The sequence below is a fragment of the Cryptomeria japonica genome, chromosome 3, assembly GCF_030272615.1.
Source record: "Cryptomeria japonica chromosome 3, Sugi_1.0, whole genome shotgun sequence".
Classification (NCBI taxonomy): domain Eukaryota; kingdom Viridiplantae; phylum Streptophyta; class Pinopsida; order Cupressales; family Cupressaceae; genus Cryptomeria; species Cryptomeria japonica.
This window is the reverse complement of record NC_081407.1, coordinates 645,693,132-645,713,476: the sequence shown is the minus strand read 5'-3', so window position 1 is coordinate 645,713,476 and position 20,345 is coordinate 645,693,132. Positions and strand designations below refer to the sequence as shown.

General features: G+C 39.4%; 1 protein-coding gene across 5 annotated transcripts in view; it reads left to right on the top strand.

Annotated features, from left to right (window-relative positions):
- The window catches only part of LOC131027804 (uncharacterized), a 214,199-nt gene that overhangs the window by 38,068 nt on the left and 155,786 nt on the right, over positions 1-20,345 (top strand). The gene's annotated exons all lie outside the window — the stretch shown is intronic.

Here is a 20,345-nt window from a genome sequence, read left to right as displayed (position 1 = left end):
AGCGCTGGCCCAGTTGATCAAGGACAAAGCCAATGGTTATGAAGTGTTAAGTGTTGTCTTGTTCTGGAGGCAGGTTCCAGGTCTTTTCCTTCATGACCCCGGAATCCCGAAACCCCTTGGTTCCAAGCCTTTTCCTTCATGACCTTGGAATCCCGGAACCCCCGAGTTCTAAGCCTTTTCCTTCATGACCCCGGAATCTCGAAACCCCCAGGTTCCAAGCCTTTTCCTTCATGACCCCGGAATCTCGAAACCCCCAGGTTCCCGACTACTCTCCCCTTGCAGCAGGGCCAACGCCAAACTTCCAATGACTTGCGACACTTCCAAATGATGTCATCAACACTCAAGGCTCTTAATGGTCCACCAAACCTTGCGACTTGTCTACTTTCTGTCATGGAGCTACAAGGGTGCATTTAATGTTTTTTGTAGGATTGTCATCAAGTGGAGTACAGGGCCATGGTTATTTATGGTTACTTGATTGCCTTCATGTCAGGCCTGCATGCTTTGAATTTGGAATGTCAGGCAATACACCTTCTAGAAGTACTTTTCTTCTTGGGATTGCCTTGTCAGGGTATGGCTAAGTTGCTTGCATGCACACCATGTCAGGTTTGTGCACTTCCTTGCCTTCCCAGACCGACATTCTCTTGTGCACGCTAGGGTCATGGTTTCCCCTCCTTGACCATTTGTCTCTCCTCTGCGACCAATTTTCTATAGATAGGCTTTTAAGCCTCACTGTAATGGGTTCTCTCCCTGCTGGCTTGAGCTACTCTCTACTCTTTCTTTTCTTTTGAAGGTTTGTATATTTTCTTGCATTTCTGCAACTGTAAGTTTGGCCATTGGCTTGAGAATGAATTGAAATTATCATTCTTGCCTCTCTTCAACTTATCCGTGTTGTGTATGTTTCCTTACATTCATTATAAGTGTATGTTTTGTGGCTTTTTCTTATGTATATAATGCGTTAACTTTTTCTTAGTGTGACTTGTGGGAATCCTTCTACCCTTTGACACTTAGCAAATTCTAACATCCATACATGCGCTTGAGGTCATTGATGCAACTGAAGTTTGTGCATCTCCAGGGTATTTCAATTGATGCTTTGTGTCATTTTTGGGTGGGGAGAAGAACATCTCTTATCTTGGTGCATCACCTCCTTTCATTTTAGCATTTCCTTCTCCCCTTTTCCTTTGCAAGCTGTTAGGATAGGTTTAGAAGTAGAATTTGGATTGTTGAGTTGGTTCAACACTTGCACTTGGATTGAGAAGGAAGCCTGCCTTCTTCGGAGATTCAACCCCAATGCGCAAGGTCTCACACTTTAGAGTTGTTTCGATGTTCTACGAGGTTGCTGAGTTGATAGCTCTGCAAAGGTGCAAACTTTTTTGACAACATGAGCCAATCAGTCCTTTGATAGCAACGTAGGTTTATGCTTTCTGGCTATGCAAGTCCTCCATTAAAAGTTCAGGTTTTATATATATATTTATATATATATGATAGGGAGAGATCTGTTGGGGCCCTCACCCTTATAATATAAAAAATGTTAACACAAGTCCACACTAGACAGTTTCCTATAACTACACAAAACCCACAAGAGGCCAAAACAACTTAACAAAACTATACAAAAATTTACAAGTTACATGCATACTTAACTATCATAGCAAAGACTACAGCCAACAAAAGCATGAAACAAAACAAAAATACTAATTATTTTACACCCCCTAGCCACCCACCTCATCAACACCATTCTCCAATGCTTCTAGAACACCTGACGTCACATTCCACTGCTCCACATCCACCACCGCTTGTGTTATAGCAGGATTACCTCTACCATCAATGTAAGCCAATGACTCAGAGTAGACCTTGTGGATAACCACCCACCTCTTCCTACATGAAGCAACAGATATCTAACAAGAGAAAGGAGAATGAATGCACTTGCCTTTTGCCGAGTACCATTTTTATGAGACACCAACAATGTTTTCACAACCACACATAGATCAAAACAAAAAGAGGAAAGAACCGGAGTTTGTGGTTGATAGGTGCATTTCAGATAGCAAAGCCCAAACATCCTTCTCCAAAGAAGGGATGTGAGGATCTATAATGGACCCCAAAGTAGTCAAGCCTTCAACCAATAATGGAACTTTCTCATCACTATCTAGAATTTTCTCCACTAGACCCAACTGTAGCTATCCAAGCAGAGGCTAAATCCTTTGAATGCAATAGCCAACTAGAAATTGAAACTCATAAATCTTCACTAACTTTGACTTGAAATTGTTGGGATATAAATAGGTTCAATACAAAAGATTGTGAAGACCAATTTCTAACCAATAAATTAATCAAAGGATGAGATTTAAAGCTTGTATAGTAGCAACATGAAAATATAAAACTCATGAAAATCTGAAAATAAAGTTGCCTTAATTGCAGAAAACCCATGATTAGATCCTTCTTTATGACGCCAACAACTTGTTTACCATGCCTAATAAACCTATTTTATGTGAACTTGAACAACAATAAATAATGATTAACATCAGCATAAGATAGCAGCAATAAGGCATAAATCAGCAACATAACATCCACACAGAACACAAGATTTATTTGGAAAAACCCTTGCAGGAAAAAACTCCAAGAAAAGAGGACAAGCATGTATGAACAACAATAAAAGTTTTTAGAATACAGTCACTTCTGTTCTCCTCTTTTCCTCCACCATAGCAGCACCTATGTACATGTGAACAACATCCTTATGCCTCCCATCTATCCTTCGTCCCTGTAGAGAAATCTACATCCAACTGTTTTACATAAAATGTACACCCAAAGGTTGAATTTATAGAATGGCAAGAGCTCCAAATCCACCAATAAAGGTTCCCAAAGAAGACTCTTCATTCCTGACAACAAATACCCTTGGATCATCTCCACGGAACTCAAAAAGGCATTGGTTTAGCTTCCAATACCTTCCCTCCATCATGGACACCTATACTTGCAAGATAAACATTACATTATGTGTAATAAATGATCGGAAATCAAGAGACACATGTTGCCTCTTTCATGCACCCACTTGGAGAAGCCCATAGGTCACTTTTTGTCCACCTTTTTTAAGTCATTAAATATCTTATTCTAGACATGCATAAGTGGGAAAAACAATATTAAACAATTGCATTCACAACCAATTTTTCATCCCTGCTAGTGTAACCCATCACTTCTTATGAATGTATTACAAACAATAGCGAGAAACAAATATTACAAATTATTATTCCAATACATCCTAATTGCCTTAGAACACTTTCCAAGGATGTTGGAACCCTGTCATAGGATTTGCAAGGTAGATGGCACCTTAATGTTAATAGAAATCCACCAAAAGTAAGGTGTCCAAGCTAGTCCAAAACTATGAATTTCTATGGTAGAGATAAAACTGCTAATATGTGCATGACCCCTTGGCATAGGCTATTACTGAAGAATTAGATAATCTATGATGCTAAGTAGAGGCATATCCCTGACATTTGTATGAGTGGGAGGTTGACATACCCTAGTTGCAAAATGTGAAGGGCGTGATAGAAGCTAGAACTACTGTTTGGATGGGTTGAAAGAATATGTAATTTACTTGCTAGTTCCAAAGGTCAATTGTGATGCCCATATTTGAACATAAAAACCATTGAAATGAGAGTCCTTTGTTTAAAATGATATAAGAAATTGATAGAAACCACTTGAATCTCTGTTGAAACAATGTCATCTCCCACAAATCTCAAAGCAATTGGGACATCTGAAAATGTAGCTCCTATTATTGTTTACTTCTTAGAGAGAAGAAGATGGCAAATCTTATCATTGATTAGAACAAATCCTTATCTTGGCAAGAAGCTAGATGATGACAGTTTGTCTTAATTTTTTAATTGATTTGTACAAAGCCTTAGCTGGGTAGGTGGAATGTGTATGCCAAATGACCAATTGATGTTGGAGATAGTCTGGCACAATCAACAATTTTTAAGGAATGCTTGATCTAGAAAACAATAATGGGAACAAAAAGTCATGGCCATTATTAGAATATTTAATTATTATTTAGTTAGCTATTTTTAGCTGTTCAATTAATGGTCATTTAGTTCATTTAGTTTTTGTTTATTTGGGTGTCTTTTTTCAGAAGATGTAGTTGTCAGTTTAACCTTCAGTTAAACAGTTTGTTCTTTTTTTGAACACCGTCTTGTAATTGCTATAAGTCCAAGTGTCTTGAATGTACCATCGTTAATGATTTTCTAGATAACTCTTTGAACACATCATTTGAGGGTAGTAGGTGAGATGGGGCACCAAAGTAGTAGTTGATTGGAAGAAGTAGATCATTTGAGTTGCCCCAAGATCAGAGGAGATAACTGCCCAAAGAAAAAGTGTCCAATAAAGTTCTCATTAACATGTGATTGAACACTCGGTGATCTAAGTTTGTGGGTGGAAAGTGATCTTGAAGAACTTTTTGAAGTTGGGCAGGAAATTTTGTTTACACAATGCACCAAGGAATTAGTGTTTTATACATCTTAAGCCGAAGTATAATAATTTGAACGCTTTCAATAAATTATTTATCAACAAAAACAAAATTGAGGCTCTAAACTTTCCACTGCATTGAAGTGGTGCAGCATTTAAGAAATATTCTATAAATATTTTTGAAATTAGTGGCACTTCAAGAAAGAGTGAGGGATATCCCTTTCAAAGATGCAATTGGGATGCTACTCCACATTGAGAGATAAGGTAATGAATTGAACTGTCAAGCAAGAGATTACATAGAATGGAGAAGAACAATAAAATTATAATACAATATACAATTCTACTCACCAAATCAATCTTCTCGAAGAACATTTTGAAGCTCATTATTATAAATGGCAAATAGCATTGGCAAGAGAGGGCACCTTTGTTCAAATCTATGTTACCCCGAGTTTCTGGGAAGGGTACTATTGTACGTTGCACACGCTCCCTGTCGCCGACAGGGCCCCCCTTCCTTTTTTGGGCCTTTCTGTCTTCGCCCTGTTGAGTTTCACGCAGAGTGTCTCGCGTCCTTTCGAGCGAGCCCGCGACTGGTCCGTGAAGTGATGATGTTGAACGAAGAAGCCAGTGATTCCATTAGGCTAGTCGAGCCCTCGGGCATGAATTCCAGAGGATTGTTCAAAATTGTGAAATTGCCTTGAATGGGCGTGTGATGATGGAGACTGGCGAATTCCGCCAAGTAAAGAACAACGCGTCCGAAGGTCGCATGAGGACCCAAAGTTGCCGTTTTTCACGTAAGAGTGATGAGATAGATTACATGATGTTTGTTCTTACAGAGTTTATGAGATTTGAATGAATGACGATTTTCGCCAGCTGGTGGAGAAGGAGGAGCAAATTTCTTTGCAAAATGCCAAGGTTGACAAACTCGCCCAAGTGCCCAAGCTCGCACTTCTTGAGAGAAAAGTTAAAAATCGCCAAATTGCCCAGGAAGGGCGAATTTCGGACTTTCAGGCCAAAATGAGAGAAATGCTGAAAGTTGGCAAAAGTGCCAAAAGGTCCGAAATTCACTTAAAGTTGGCAAAAGTGCCAAATGGTCCAAAATTTGTTTACAGTTGGCAAAAGGCCAAGAGGTCTGAAATTCACTTAAAGTTGACAAAAACTCCTTAAGGTCCGAAATTCGCTGAAAGTTGGCAAAAGTGCCAAATGGTCCAAAATTTGTTTAAAGTTGGCAAAAGTGCGAAATGGTCCGAAAAAGTTCAAAATTGCCAAAACGTTTAAAAGGTCTGAAAAGGATAAAAGCGCCGTAGTTTGCACTTGGGGTAAAAACAAAGTTTAACTTTTTTAAAGGGCCTCCATATCCCCGAAAGTTGCGAGCTAGAGGAAAAGCACGAAGAAGTAGAGGTGGAAATTGGCGAAGTCACCAAATGGTGCGAAACTTGAAAATGACCATAAAGTTCGCATTGCTCGCAAACTCCTCATAAGGTCCGAAATTCGCCATCTAGGGCAAAGTCGCAACGCGTAAGGCAAATATAAGGAATTTGAAATTGGCAAAATCCCCCATTCCTTTGAAGATCTCAGCGCAGAGAGTGCAATAGGGGATAAAGCGCGAAAGCATCCGAAGTTCGCGATTTGGGGGATGAAGATGTGAAGTTTAAAAGTCTACAAAAACCCTCATACCACTGAAGTTCGCGATTTGGAGGATGAAACTGCGAAGTGTCTGAAGTTTTAAAGTTCCCTCATTCTGCCGAAGTTAGGGTAAAATCGCGTGATAGAGGATCGCGTAAGGTTTGAAAGGTGGATCCAGAAAGCACAATTTCCCAAGGTAAAAACGTTGACATAAACCCATTCAAACATTCAAGTTCAATTACCATTTCGTCCAAGGTGAAGAATCGCTAAGTCTAAAACTCAAAATTACAAATTCTTTTCAAACCGCAGCCACGAAAATTTGAATTAGAAAGTTTACCGTTGGACTTAAAAATTGCAGACCCTCCCATTCAAAATTTGCAGAACTATCCATCCGTTCTTGCACGGCAAATCGGGCAATTTCTCGCCGTCCATTTTCTCCAGGTAAGTACGCTTCGTCTCTCTTGATCATCTGAAACATTTACAAATTGGATGGATGTCTGTGCGAAAAATTGATTAAAATGCTTAAATCTTCAAAATTCGCATCTCTTTCCGTTTATAAGGCGTCGTGCAAAGTAGTTGAAATTAGAACTTACTCCTAAGAATCAACTAGAGATTGCATTTTCAAACTTAGGAAAATTTCTCAAGCTTTGTCCATTTTTGAAAATTGATCCTGAAAATGCTTAAATATAAACCTGCAGTCGAAAGCTTCATGAATATTTATGTTTAGATCAATCATGCTGGTCCTGATTCAATTTTTGAATCTATCCTTGATTGCTGGCATATTATTTATCTAACCCGCTTTGCTTCCCTTTTATTGCCTCGTAATCCGCGTCCGGCTGTGCAGGATAAATGCCTAAATCAGCGGTAGAATCATCAAAGACGCCTGCTGCAGCCGAGACATCGTGAGCATCCAAATCAGATATCCCTCGCCAAGTCGAAAGGATGAAGTACCAGTATCAAAGAGGGGGATTGAGGGAGTCAAAAGTTCAGAGTGTTTGGGACAATGTCGGTGATATTGACCTAGGCCATATCGATATCCAAGATTTCAGGAGCCGAGTCTTCTCCCCTAATGCCTACGGCAGGCCTAGGCAGATGACGGAAAGTGGCATCGCCCAAGCGGCGGGATTTCCTCCACCAGTGCAAAACTATGAGTTAGTGGTAGAGGCTGCCTGGCATTACCAGCCAGGTTCCAGATTGGTGCTCCTCAAGAACATGACCCTCGCTAATTTCACTCCTGAGGCCATTGGCGACGCATTCGACATCCCCTTCCTGAACAATCCCACGGCCATGACTATAGATGAAGCACAGGGGGCGTATGATATGAATCCTGCCAGATGCAGAACACTGATCAATGAAGAGTGGTACAAGGAGAGAAGACCTCCAAGCGTCAGAATTGGGAAAAAGACCCCAAGAAGTGACTTTCACAATGAGCATGGGGACATGGTCACATTGCTCAGCAGGGTTATGGGACTTCCCAAATCCAACTACTTTGAGGAGTGGATGTTTTATTTCACAGAGCAAGTCTTCGCTGGGAAGTCCAAGTTTGACTGGGCCCAGATTATGAGCGACAACATCCACACTCAGCTAATTGAACTCGAGACAAAGAAGTACTTCAGTATGACCTCTTATTTGGTCTACATGTTTGCCAAGAACCAGCCACTGCCAGGTTTAATAATGAAAGGAGAAATTGGGAATGGGCCTGGTCAGGTGAAGGTATATGATTGTTACCCACAACTGCATTATCAGGATATAGCTCAAAGAGAAAAGAACAGCCTGGCCTATGCGGTTGGTCAATATGAGCGCGTCAATGACGCCCTCACAATGCGCCTGGTCAGGCTAATGCAGGGAGGATTACACATAAGGCTCTCAGAGCAAGCTACTATCCTAGTACAAAGATACAGAGCCTGGTTCATCTAGTTCTTGAGGTTCTCCTACATCCGGATAGCTGACTTTGATGGTGCCCCTCTCCGGCTTCCACGGTACCCAACCGACAAGATAGTTCTTATGGAGGTCGCAAGGCAGTCACGTCTGACTGACATCTTACTCAGAGACAACAAGCAGGCTGGATTCGCGTTCCCCATGATTATAGGCAACTAGGATGTCCATCTGAAGACCCCCACCCAAGCAGAGGAATCCTTCGCAAAGCTGGCCTCCTATGGCCTACAAGAGCATTTTCTAAGGAAATGCTTTGATCATGATAATCTGGCAAAGAGAGCCTATGGCAGGCGGTACAGAGCAAAGGAATCAGTTGAAGATTATTGGAAAAACTGCTTTGATGACTATGAGGTCTGAAGGCGTGAATATTCTAGGCTGAGTTTGTAGCAGATGCGACTCTATGAATATCCCCGAGTCCCAAATCAACTCACAGTTTCAGGGAATTGCTTGCAGGTCCGGGAATTTGAGGCCGTAAGGCATCTTTTGCCGGGCGTTGATTGGTCGCAAGACCTGATCACTGATTTTCAGTCATGGCAGCCCCAGCAAGATATGCAGACAAATGGTTTCACCAGCAGATTGAGCGACTAATTCATGAGGGAGTCCAGTTCACCTACCACTTAATGGGCAGCCTCGATTCTCAGTCCTCCGAAGATGAGGGAATTTCCAGTGCACCCAGGGAAGAAATTGAAAAACCCGAGAAGAGAAAGAAGGCTAAGGCTTGCAGAGGGACTCGGACGTCCAAGAGAACAAGAAGGGAAAAGATTCCCATTAGGAGACCAGAGGTCACTTCATCGTCGAAGGACCCCAGTTCGTCCGACGATGTAGTAGAACTAGACTATATACCCGCTCCGCCTTCCCAGAGTGACATCGATGCATTTGGAGCTGATGATCCTCTCGCACCCGACATGCTGGGCGCCGAGCTAAGAGCTATTGAATTAGCTGAGCCGGGTAACCAAATTGAGGAAGGAGAAATTCCATCCATTCAGGGGATCGAAGTGCATGAACCCACCCAACAGAGTCACCATGAACTGCTTCTCTATAACATTGCCAAAGATGACTCTATCGTTGAAGGAGAGCAAAAGACAGAGGAGATCCGCGAGCTCGAAAAGACTGAAGAGCTACCATCACATGAAGGCATCAGACAATTGTTTAGTGAAGTAGGAGAAAACTCTGTTGCAAGCAAAGAGCTTGACACCTCCTCCACTCCTCCGGTAACGGAACAACTGCAAATTTGTGGTGAGACGGCTGAAAACATCAAAGAACAGAGTGAAAATTTAACCATAGCATCAACCCAGACTGTACCTCAGGAATGGTTGATTGCCCGAGCTCAGCGCAAAGCTGCCACAAAGCCACCCATTGACTTGGAAGACATCTTCTCACGTATAGATCAAGCTAAAGCCAAGGGGAAGAAAAAGTCCAAGACATATTCCAGGATGACCAAAGATGAGCAAAGGAACTGCACTCTTCACATTGCCACCCTGCCTGTAGACAAGCCAACATATCAGATTACACTGATAGATTATAGCATCACGACTGTCCCCATTGGACGAGCCACTAAGGAACAGGAAAAGGAGGAATTCAAGGATTCAGTACAGAACATGCTCAGGCAACTTGAAGAAATTACAGCTGAGAAGGATATGTATTGAGCTCGTGCTGAGGAGGCCAAAGGGTACATCGATCAACTCTTGAGACCATTACACAATGCTTCCGAATCCCACATTCCCCCGATAGCATTGGCACAGAGGACCACAACAAAATTTAAAGGAGTACGGGACACCGCAAGGGCTGTCAAGGAATGGATACAAGGCATCAAAGGGAGGGGAGAACGAATCCTCGAAGAAGTAAAAGAGATGGCTCACCATCGAGAGACCACCCTGGTCCGGCTATTAGAGGTAAAGAGGGAATCCCTTAGAATGCATGAAGTGGCTGCCACTACTCTTCCCCTCATGAGAGCTCTCTTTTGGACCCATGCACAGATTCCTACATTATCCACCATCCTAGATCCTTATAACATCAACACTCTTAAGGAATAGTATTGGACTATCACCATGAAGAATGACACAAGAGAAATCATTGATAAAGAACACGATGCATGCGAGACAATTCTGAACACCATGCAAGAACTCGGCAAAATGATCCTCTGATCAATGGTCTTGGGATGGCAAAATGCCCTGTCCGATGAAGTGATACGGTCAGACTGGGAAGAAAGACTAGGGGCGGATAGGATCACCTATTCCGTTAAGGACCTAAGTTTTGCTGGTCAGTTCCAGTCAGACATGTGGTGCTTCGAGCGTAATCATTCCAGCTGGAAGGATGGTTTGAAGCACGTGGACCAGTATCTCGAGGGCATGCAATATAAAATTCGTCATCCTCCTATGCCTCCATTCAGTCTGCTATTCCAATTATGCATCGGGTTCCAGGAGTATGTTCGTGAGGAACGTGCGGCAGGTCGTGATCTTTGGCAGGAATATTTGCATGGTGAAGATGAGTTCTTGGAAAAGGAATCTACAAATGGAAAAGAGAAAGTGCTTTCCTAGAAAGTGCTTTTTCCTTTTAAATCTTGTAAGTGCACTTTTTGGCCAAAGGGTCATGTTTGATTTCCAAGTCAACTAAATGTAAAACTTTGTGTATGCATCTTTTTGGATTGTTTTTGGATAAGTTCTAATGACCTTTTGGGGTAGTTATTACTCCCTTTGGGGTAGTTGTTGATATTTGCCTCCCATTTATGGGTATGGGCAGCCATGTTTTATGGATGAATCTGGGCCACTTGTTTAGATTAAATCTTGGCCATTCATCCATTTTTGAAGCCTATTTAAGGGACTTGTTTTCCCTCATTTTGTAAGAAGTTCTTGGATTGTTGTTGAAGCTCTGGCGAAATTTACAGGATTTAATGCAAAGTTAAGACTGTTTCAAGTTTCCTTGTGAGTGCATGGTCTCCTTCTTCGTTAATTTAGAATTTTTTAGTTATGCTTCTTTTCTTTATATAGCATTTTCTAAGTAAACATCTGATAGAATCCTCACTGTTCATACCATTAGGGAATGGCTGATTGTCTTTCCTTCTGTATGGTTAATCTGAACCTCTCATATGCTTAGTTCGGTTATTGAATGCTCACTGAATGAATGTCAAAGTTCTGATGTTGTATTTAATAGCATGAAAACTCAATTTTCCCTTAAAGATCGCACTAGATTGATGCAAGTATTGTGCTTAAATGGCTGGTAATGCTTAATTTATTTATTTGGAGGTGTCCGTCTGTTTACTAAATCTGCTATCTCAGTTAAAATTTATATTTTTTGTATCTCTCTCTCTTTATCCCTCCTTTTTCCCTTTTTTATCAAGAGAATCCGCAGTCTTATTGAAAGCAATATCAACCCAACTTAAACCATTTGATAAGCAAGAGCATTAAAGTTTTGGGGAACTCATCCAGCAATTGTCTATTTCACCGTAAGTCCCCCTTGTGTTTCTAGCAAAACACATCAAACCACTGAGCAATCCCGCAGTCAAGACCTGACAAACGAAACCTTGAGGTTATCCCTTTTGATCAAGCGCGAGAAATAGCATTAGGGATTTCCTTATCTCAAGAGAGGATAGGATACTCAGCAAGTTTATTCTATTCTGCGTTGGCCGTATGGAATTTGCAGCAATGCGACTTTAGACACGTCAACAGGTACGAAGGGGATGAGGGTACAGGGTTCCGGGACGGTGGTTTTTTTGCCAATTTTGGGGACGACAATATAAAAATAGGGAAATTTAACATATTCATATGAAAACATGGCTAAAGCATGCACATATACATTATAGAACCTTAACATATATGAACTAGCAGAGTTCTTATGCCAAATTTGTGTTAAATTGAGAGTCAAAGTCAAATTTCTTATAGAATTCATTGTCAAAATTCACTGTCAATATGCAGAATTTATGGGGACGTGCTGTTGACGTGTTTTTTATGATAGTGTCTAACACAGAATAAAGTTGCCTAACGGTCACTTCACTCTCTCTTGATCAAAGTACGATTGTATGCGAAGATTGTAGTAAGTTCAGACAATCGACTCCAAGGTTCGTATATGCAACAGACGTGACTTAATTAGCAGATGTGATTGCTGGTAATCCAAGGGGACTTACGTTTGGATCGTTCTTTCACTTCTTTGCTGTGGCTGGAACTTCATCATTGGATATAGCAATTTGGTGATGCTTCTACTTCGAATGAACTGAACTGGAATGGACTGAAATTAAAGGGGAAAGGGTTAGAAGGATCTAGATCTACTCCTAAGGGCAATGATATCAATAGATAATGCTTTAGTGGACAAATTCCAAATAAACCAAGTTATGCTTCGCCAAGATCAGCTACAAGTCCGCAAGAACCAGTGCAATCTTCTGAGGATGTTGAAGGATTTTCACATTGAGAAAGTGTATTTGAATACCAACACGACGCAATCCAAATGACTATTCGCAACTGAACTTAGCACTAATTTGGTGGCTCAGGCTAACTTTACACTGTAACTTATATAATCAACAAGATGCAAAAAGTATGAATTAGGGAAATTCATCAAACACCATTACATTCTCCATTGAAATCAAAGCACTACTCTACTTCTACTCTAAGTGAGGAAGGTGAAACCATGCAAGTTTTGAAAAATAACTTAAGTGAACACCATCAGAGAACAATGTTTTACTGTTATTATCTCAAAAACTTATTGCAACAATTTAATGCAAATCTCCCCCGCTTTTACAAATGAAGGGATCACCCCTTTATATAGGCCTCAAGCCATGATTACATGTGAAACCCTAATTAGAGTCCAACACTTGGTCAATTTTTCACTTTCCTGGAAATCTGTCCTGATGGAAGAAATTTCCAACACTTAGTCAATTTTTCTTTTTTTCCAAGAATTCTATCCTGAAGGAAGGAATTTCCAACACTTAGTCAATTTTTCCACTTTCCTGGAATTTTGTCCTGAAGGAAGGAATTTCCAACACTTTTGTCAATTTTTCACTTTTTCCAAGAATTCTGTCCTGAAAGAAGGAATTTTCAACACTTAGTCAATTTTTCACTTTTCCAAGAATTTAATCCTAAAAGAAGGAATTTCCAACACTTAGTCAATTTTTCCACTTTCCAGGAATTCTATCCTGAAGGAAGGAATTTCCAACACAGTCAATTTTACACTTAGTCAATTTTTCACCTTTTTCAAGAAGTATATCCTGAAGGAAGGAATTTCCAACACTTGGTCAATTTTTCCACTTTCCTAGAATTCTGTCCTGAAGGAAGGAATTACCAACACTTTATCAATTTTTACACTTTCTTGGAATTCTGTCGTGAAGGAAGGAATTTCCAACACTTAGTCAATTTTGCACTTTTACCAAGAATTCTACCCTAAAGGAAGGAATTTCCAACACTTAGTCTATTTTTGCTCTTTCCTGGAATTCTGCCCTGAAGGAAGGAATTTCCAACACTTATAGTTAATTTTTCACTTTCCTGAAATTCTATCTTGAAGGAAGGAATTTCCAACACTTAGTCATTTTTTTACTTTTCCTACTTTTTAGGAATTTTTTCAAATTTGTCATCATCTTGAAATTCAGATGAATTTCCATGCTTGAAAGATTTTTCAAATTCTCTCCTGAGGGGAATTTTCTTTTCAATTTCATCCTTGACTTCACATTTCCATGCCTTGGAATTTATCCTTCAATCTTGGGTGTTGGAATGACCCTATGGAGGAATTTTCTTCTAGAAGGAAATTCCTTCCCTTCCTTGGTTTGGCACTCCTCTTTATCCTTGGGCGCAAATTCCATGCAGTGGAGGAATGTTGACTTCGTTGACTTTTCCTTGACACCCATGTTTTGGCACCGAACTTCCTATCTGGGCGAAATTTTGGCATGATTAAGGAAAAAGTGGTGTGGAAGAAAATTCCTCCACACCCTTGCTTGAGCGCTCTACCCGACTCTTGGGCGTTGAATCAACATGGTCTAGCTGGAAAATTCTTCCACCACCCCATTCTAGCTGGAAAATTCTTCCACCACCCAATTTGACCTTGTGCTGGAAAATTCGCTATGGAGGAAAATTTCTCCTCCATGGCCTCATTTTGGTGCCCACTTGAGTTTGGATGCATTCTTTTGATTAGGGATTCTTGTTTGGTTTTTTATCTAGACAACCATTTTTGCACTCTTTCTAGATCGAGGGTTCCATCTTTGGAATTGAAGTGGATTTTTGGCTTTGCCAGACTTAGAAGATTTTTTAGTGCTTTCCACTTTTGGAACGAGTTCCACACTTAGCCAATTTCGACCAAAAGCCTGCTTTTTCAAATTTTTCGGATTTAGAAATGTTCAGGAATGCTCAGTCTTAATGTCTACCTGTGAAGAACCTACGCAAAATAGACTTTCCCAAAATAGTAAGCGTTCCAAAATGTTAAGATTAGGGCAAAACATGACATAGAGACACTAAAAATAGAAACTACTAAAAATAATAAGTTTGATTTTTGGCAAAATTAGACCAATCTGGGAGGCAGTGAAATCCCTAAAAAATAGGAAATTTCTAAAAATAGAAAGGTGCTTAGAATTCGCTCAAATTTCACATGTAGGTTCCTTAAAGGGTCTTGATTCCAATGCAACGTTCAGTTTTATAAAAACCCTAAAGGAGAGGCCTCAAATTCAAGTATGAAGGGTAAAACCGTAAAATGGACAAAACAGGTTCCAGACTTAGCAAAACTTATCCAAACGACTTGCAGACTTGATCAAATTGACCCCTAAACACTTGCAAACCGAGGAAACTGACAAGACTTAGGCGAAAAGACCCAAAGAACAAAAGCCAAAAGACCAAGAGGGCCTAAAAAATAGGGGGTCCCCATATTCAATGGGCTGATATGTGAAAACGTCACAACACGTCCGCTAGGAGTCCCTTGTCCTCGGGATGGAGATGCTTGAAAAAAAAATAGGGGATGCGTCCCTGGGTAATGTAGGTTCAAATATAACGGACTTACGACAATGTAAAAAAAAATTGTGTATAGTTTGAAATTGGTTAACAATGGTCTTGTAGAGCTTCATGATACTTCTAATAGTGGTCTCTAAGACACTAATAGCACACTGTAATGACCCCTTTCTGGATTACCTTATATTTGCTCACAAGAGATTAATATTTTACTGGTCCAGTCAGGTCTGATTGCTGCATATGAGAGTTTCTGCTGTTCATTGATGCCCTTGATGAATGCAGATTCCATGTATAAGGATTTCTGCCCTCTTCCCTTATTTCTTGATATTAGCTGGGCTGACAATTGATAAAATCAGACCTCTGCCTATGAGCAGATCCATTTACTTATATTCTTTTTTTCCCCTTTTTTCCCATTCAGATCCCAGGCTTCAACTCTTTTATACCCCTTAAATTGGGAAGGGACATGAACTTTGAAAAGATACAACCTTTCCAAACGCTTCCCTTGGTTGGCTCTCCTATTTTAGTCACTTATTAATCCTTGCTCAGTTTTTAATCTGGTTGTCTCCTAATTATGGCCTTGATTTTTTAAGCTGTGGTTGATATTTATTTTACTTTAGTCTCAGGCGGGACATGACAGGCTGCCCTTCTCAAGCAATGATAATATTAAACTAACCCCCACATCTTCTTGTGATATATTTAGCTTCTGCTGTCCAACTTTGATATTATCCCAAGGTTTGTAATTTAGCTTCTGCTGTGCAACTTTGATATTATCCTAAGGCATATATCTTTATCTTTAATTCAATGTGAGTTGTCCCAACTAATGATTGGCGATTTGGAAGGTTTGTAATTTTAAGACAAGTTTTCTCTCATCAATTGTAATCATGAGAACTGTTTTGGCTGGTCCTATGGATATCTTTTTGAGACAAGGCAGGGGCGAACCTCCCACAATGAGGAGTATTAGAAGGATGACACACATCTATGACCTTACAATTTTAAATGCAATTCATATCTTTTTGGTTTACTCTAGTTATTCTCATATCTAGAACATATCAGGTACGAACCAAACACGGATCATAACACAAAGCAGACATGGAGTATACATATAATAACATAAATTGTTAGATTTCTTCTCTTTGATTAGAATGCATCCATAGATTTACCCTAGTACATCAACACGTTAGAGGATTTGGAATCAGTCTGTTTATGCAAGGAAACAACAATTCAAATAATAACATGCTAAATTAAAGGCACTGGTAAACTGCCCAACCCAATGAAGCCCAAGAGCATGCAATAGCCAAGTCATGGCCATTCGCATCACATCCCACAAGCAATAGGAACGTCCAACCATGACTAGATCCATTCCTTGGGGTAATCAATTTCCCTCAAGAGGTAGGAACATCCAACCAGGATTAGATGCATCTCTTTGGGTAATCAATTCATCACTTTGCCCACAAGAGGTAGGAACGCCCAACCAGGACCATATCCATCTCTTGGGGTAATCAATTCATCACTTAGCCCACAAGAGGCAAGAAAGTATAACTAGGACAAGATCATACTCTTTAGATAATCAATTCATCATTTAGCTCCACAAGAGGCAAGAACGTCCAATTAGGACCAGATCCATCTCTTGGGGTAATCAATTCATCATTTACCCCACAAGAGGCAAGAATGACCAACCAGGACCAAATCCATCTCTTGCGGTAATCAATTCATCACTTAGCCCACAAGAGGTAGGGACATCCAATTAGGACCAGATCCATCTCTTGGGGTAATCAATTCATCATTTAGCCCACAAGAGGCAAGAACGTCCAACCTGGACTAGTTCCATCTCCCGAGGTAATCATTTCATCATTTAGCCCACAAGAGGCAGGAACGCCCAACCAGGACCAAATCCGTCTCTTGGGGCAATCTAACTTGCTTCTTATCTCAGTCATATGATTGCCACTTCTCATTACCCTCCTCATTACAGTCATAGGATTGTGAGGAAATTAGTAGTAAAGTGTGTGACACTTGAAGTTATATGCATGAGTTCCTTGCCATTAGTGTGCTTTGACTTGAGATCTAGGATCTATGTGTGGTTGTCGATGTATTTGGTTGACATTCTTTAAGGAGAAGGTTAATGCAGTGGGTGGTGTGAGGGCAACAAAAAAGTGCAAGGTGCCTCACTTGCAGTAGTCTACCAGTTGCCACATATGTAGATGCATTACCAATCACTATTTGGATAACATCTTCCATGCCCGCCTCATCCAACAAACTACACAAGGTCTCGGCTTTTTTTACTTAACAAGAGGCATCAATTGATTTAAAAAGACACACTGTCCTCTTGAATTCACTAAAAAGTTGGGTGTCCTATTCTTGCCATCCATCCACTCATCAAATAAAATATTGCAATCTTTCTTTTTCTGAATTTGTTTTTATTTCTTTACTAACTTATATGTGTTTTGGACCTCATCCCACAATATTTGGCCACTCAATTCATAATGGCTTGGGGGCCCTAAACCCCTTACTATGGTCAATGCACTAACTAGCTCCTCCCAATAAGGATTTGATACAACATTAAATGAAATGCTATTGTAGTGCCAAATTGTAGTACCAAATTTGGCACATGCTAACTTTTCCTCACGATGCATCTCTCTATTCCATGCATGTCATATCTCCTTTCTTAGATTAAAATAATTAATAAAATATTTAAGATGGGCCTTGTCACTTTTATATTTGGGGCAACTTAATATTATTTTAATAAATTAAAAAAGTGTTTTTAAAACACTTAAATATAAAAAGTATTTTTAATACTTGAAGGAAAATAAAAATAAAAATAAAATAAATGGAGGGCTTGAAAAAGGCAACTATAAAGGGAATTCTTTTCCTCATGTCATAATCAATGAAGTTATCCTCTGTGCATCCAAATTTCAGATTTGAGCAGTTTGTTAAATCTAGGGCATCGGGGGAGAAAAATCCTTGATTTGTTTAGGATGAAAACTATCTTGAATTCCACATTTGGGGATCAAGGATGAATTTTTTTTTTTGGTGCAGATTGGGGAATTCGAATTTTGCTACAGTGTTGCGAAAGTGCCATTGTTAGGAATTAGTCCTCACATGGATGTTTAGGTTTGTTAGTATGATTTGAATATCGTGTTTATAGATTAGTATAATATAGAATTATTTGGTTGTATGATTGTGTTTTAATATTGAGTTGTTAAAACAACTGATTTATCCAGGGGAGTGGTTATTGGAGGTATAACAATCCTCCTATAATAAAAGTGTGAATTCTATAAATATGTAATAAGTTAATGAACGAAATAGTGAACATAAGCTATATTATTGTGTGTAAATTTTTTATGCTTGGCTTTTATGAATTTGCCCATATTTCTTATATGATATGAGAGCACTTCAAATTTTGGGTTGTGGCTTATATTTTGTCATAGTATTTGAGAAGTGAACATTTGGACATAGGTTTGCTTGCACTATTTCCATCTTTATGTCTGGGATCAGATTTCACTCAATTCCTGCCTCTTTCTATTGGTCTTTGGATCTTACATTTTATTGAGTGCCCAAGAGGAAAGGTGATTTAAAAGGGTTTTGCACACTATTAGATATACCTTGGCTTGAGTATTGTCCCATGGATTGAATGTTGCCCACTTTGCATTGCATTGCAGAGTGTCAATGGACTCTTCTTCTTTTTATCATTTAATCAAAGATCTAGCAAATTCTCTGTCATTGGGAGAGGCAAGAGTAGAGTCACAAGGGACAACATTGGTTTTCATTTTGAGGTGTCTAAGTTCTGAGATGAAAGAACTAAAATGTAATATCAGCACTGTAGAAGAAGATTTAGCATGCTAAAAGCTAAATTCTGAAGAAGAGCTTGTTTATATTTTCCTTAAATTGTCTAAAATGTTGGCACTTGTTCTTAAAAGCATGAGATCTCTAGGCATTACATTTGTAGTTGCAGTGATAGAGAAAAGTATTCACGATTTTACCATCAAGGATTTTGATGGGTGTGAGATTTCAAGTTGTGTGCTCGATAGGATGGAGTGTAGGCCTTTATATCTGTCTAGTGTCTTGGCGTTCATTCAACTTGTCTAGTTCAAGGGAATGGGTTTGTTTCTGTTCCTACTTTTTTTGTTTATTATTTGGGAGCTGTTTTTCATCACTTCAAGATAATATTGATTTAACCGATCAAGAATATGGCCTCCAAATTTCTCAGTAGTTTATGAATTGGGAAGGGAGGGGAAGTATAATAAGTTTGTAGTTGCATATCAGATGGGAAGAATAGGTGAGGAGCTTCAATGTGGTGTTATAGATAATTCCTTCTCTTTATGCCATGGAGGTATGCGCATAGGTGGAAGTACTATGATTTTGGGTTGCAGGTTATGTTTGAGGATTTATTATTGATTAAAAAAATGGGAGCATATGTAATGTTGAGTTTTTAGTTGATTAGCATTGAGTCGAGTCATTATGGTCTACATCTATGAATTAAATGACTAATGATATTTTTTAAAGTTAATTTGTTAGTTATTGTTTAGTTATTGTCAATTTAGCATCTTAAAATATTCTATATTGTGAAAGTGAGTCAACTATGTTTGCCAAAATCCAAAAGTATGTAAAAAATAATAAAAGTTAAAATTGATTTAATTGTAATTGGATGCTTTATTGCTTGTATTCGACATCTGTATTGAGGGGGGCGGCTTAAAATTGAGTCTAAATGTCAAATTTCCTAGGTAAGTAGCAAACCTATTAGAGGATGGAGGCACAAGAGGTTGGAGGATATTCATCGACCACTCGTTAGTCACTAGCAGTAGGGTTGCAAAATTGTATTAGTGACAAAACTATTTGTGTCAAATCAACTAAAGTCAAGGGTAACTGTAATGGTGAAAAATTAGGGTTTCCACAATTAGATATATGAAAACCTCTAATTATTACTTAGGAACCATTACATTAAAAGAGGGGTAAACCCATAGATCTAGCCACAAATCAGCAAAGATAGGGCTGAAAATTCTATTGGATTTACTAGTATTGAATTGATTAACATCTTTTAAGTTGAATTGTGAAAATGCTGAAATTAGGGTAAATGTGCTAGAATTGAAGTAAAAACACTTGAACAGTGAGCTACAATCGTTGATTTGAGCCACAAACGTGGATCTAAGGAATGTAAGCGTGTTCGAATCTATTTGCAAAAGGAGCTCTTGAATTGTTGGGATCAGTATGCTCGTCGCACCGGTCCTTCGCACTTTTCACCGTCCAAAGGGGAATCTGTTTGTCACTATAAATAAAGCCAATTTCGAAGATCACAACTCTGTACCTGTTCTTGCGCACACTAGGGAAGGGAAATAGGTTGGGGTTAGGGGTTTGCCTTAGGTCAGACCTTGGTTTTGGAACTAACCATGAAATAGAAATGAATTGTAATTGAATTGTAGTAATGGAAATGTTCTT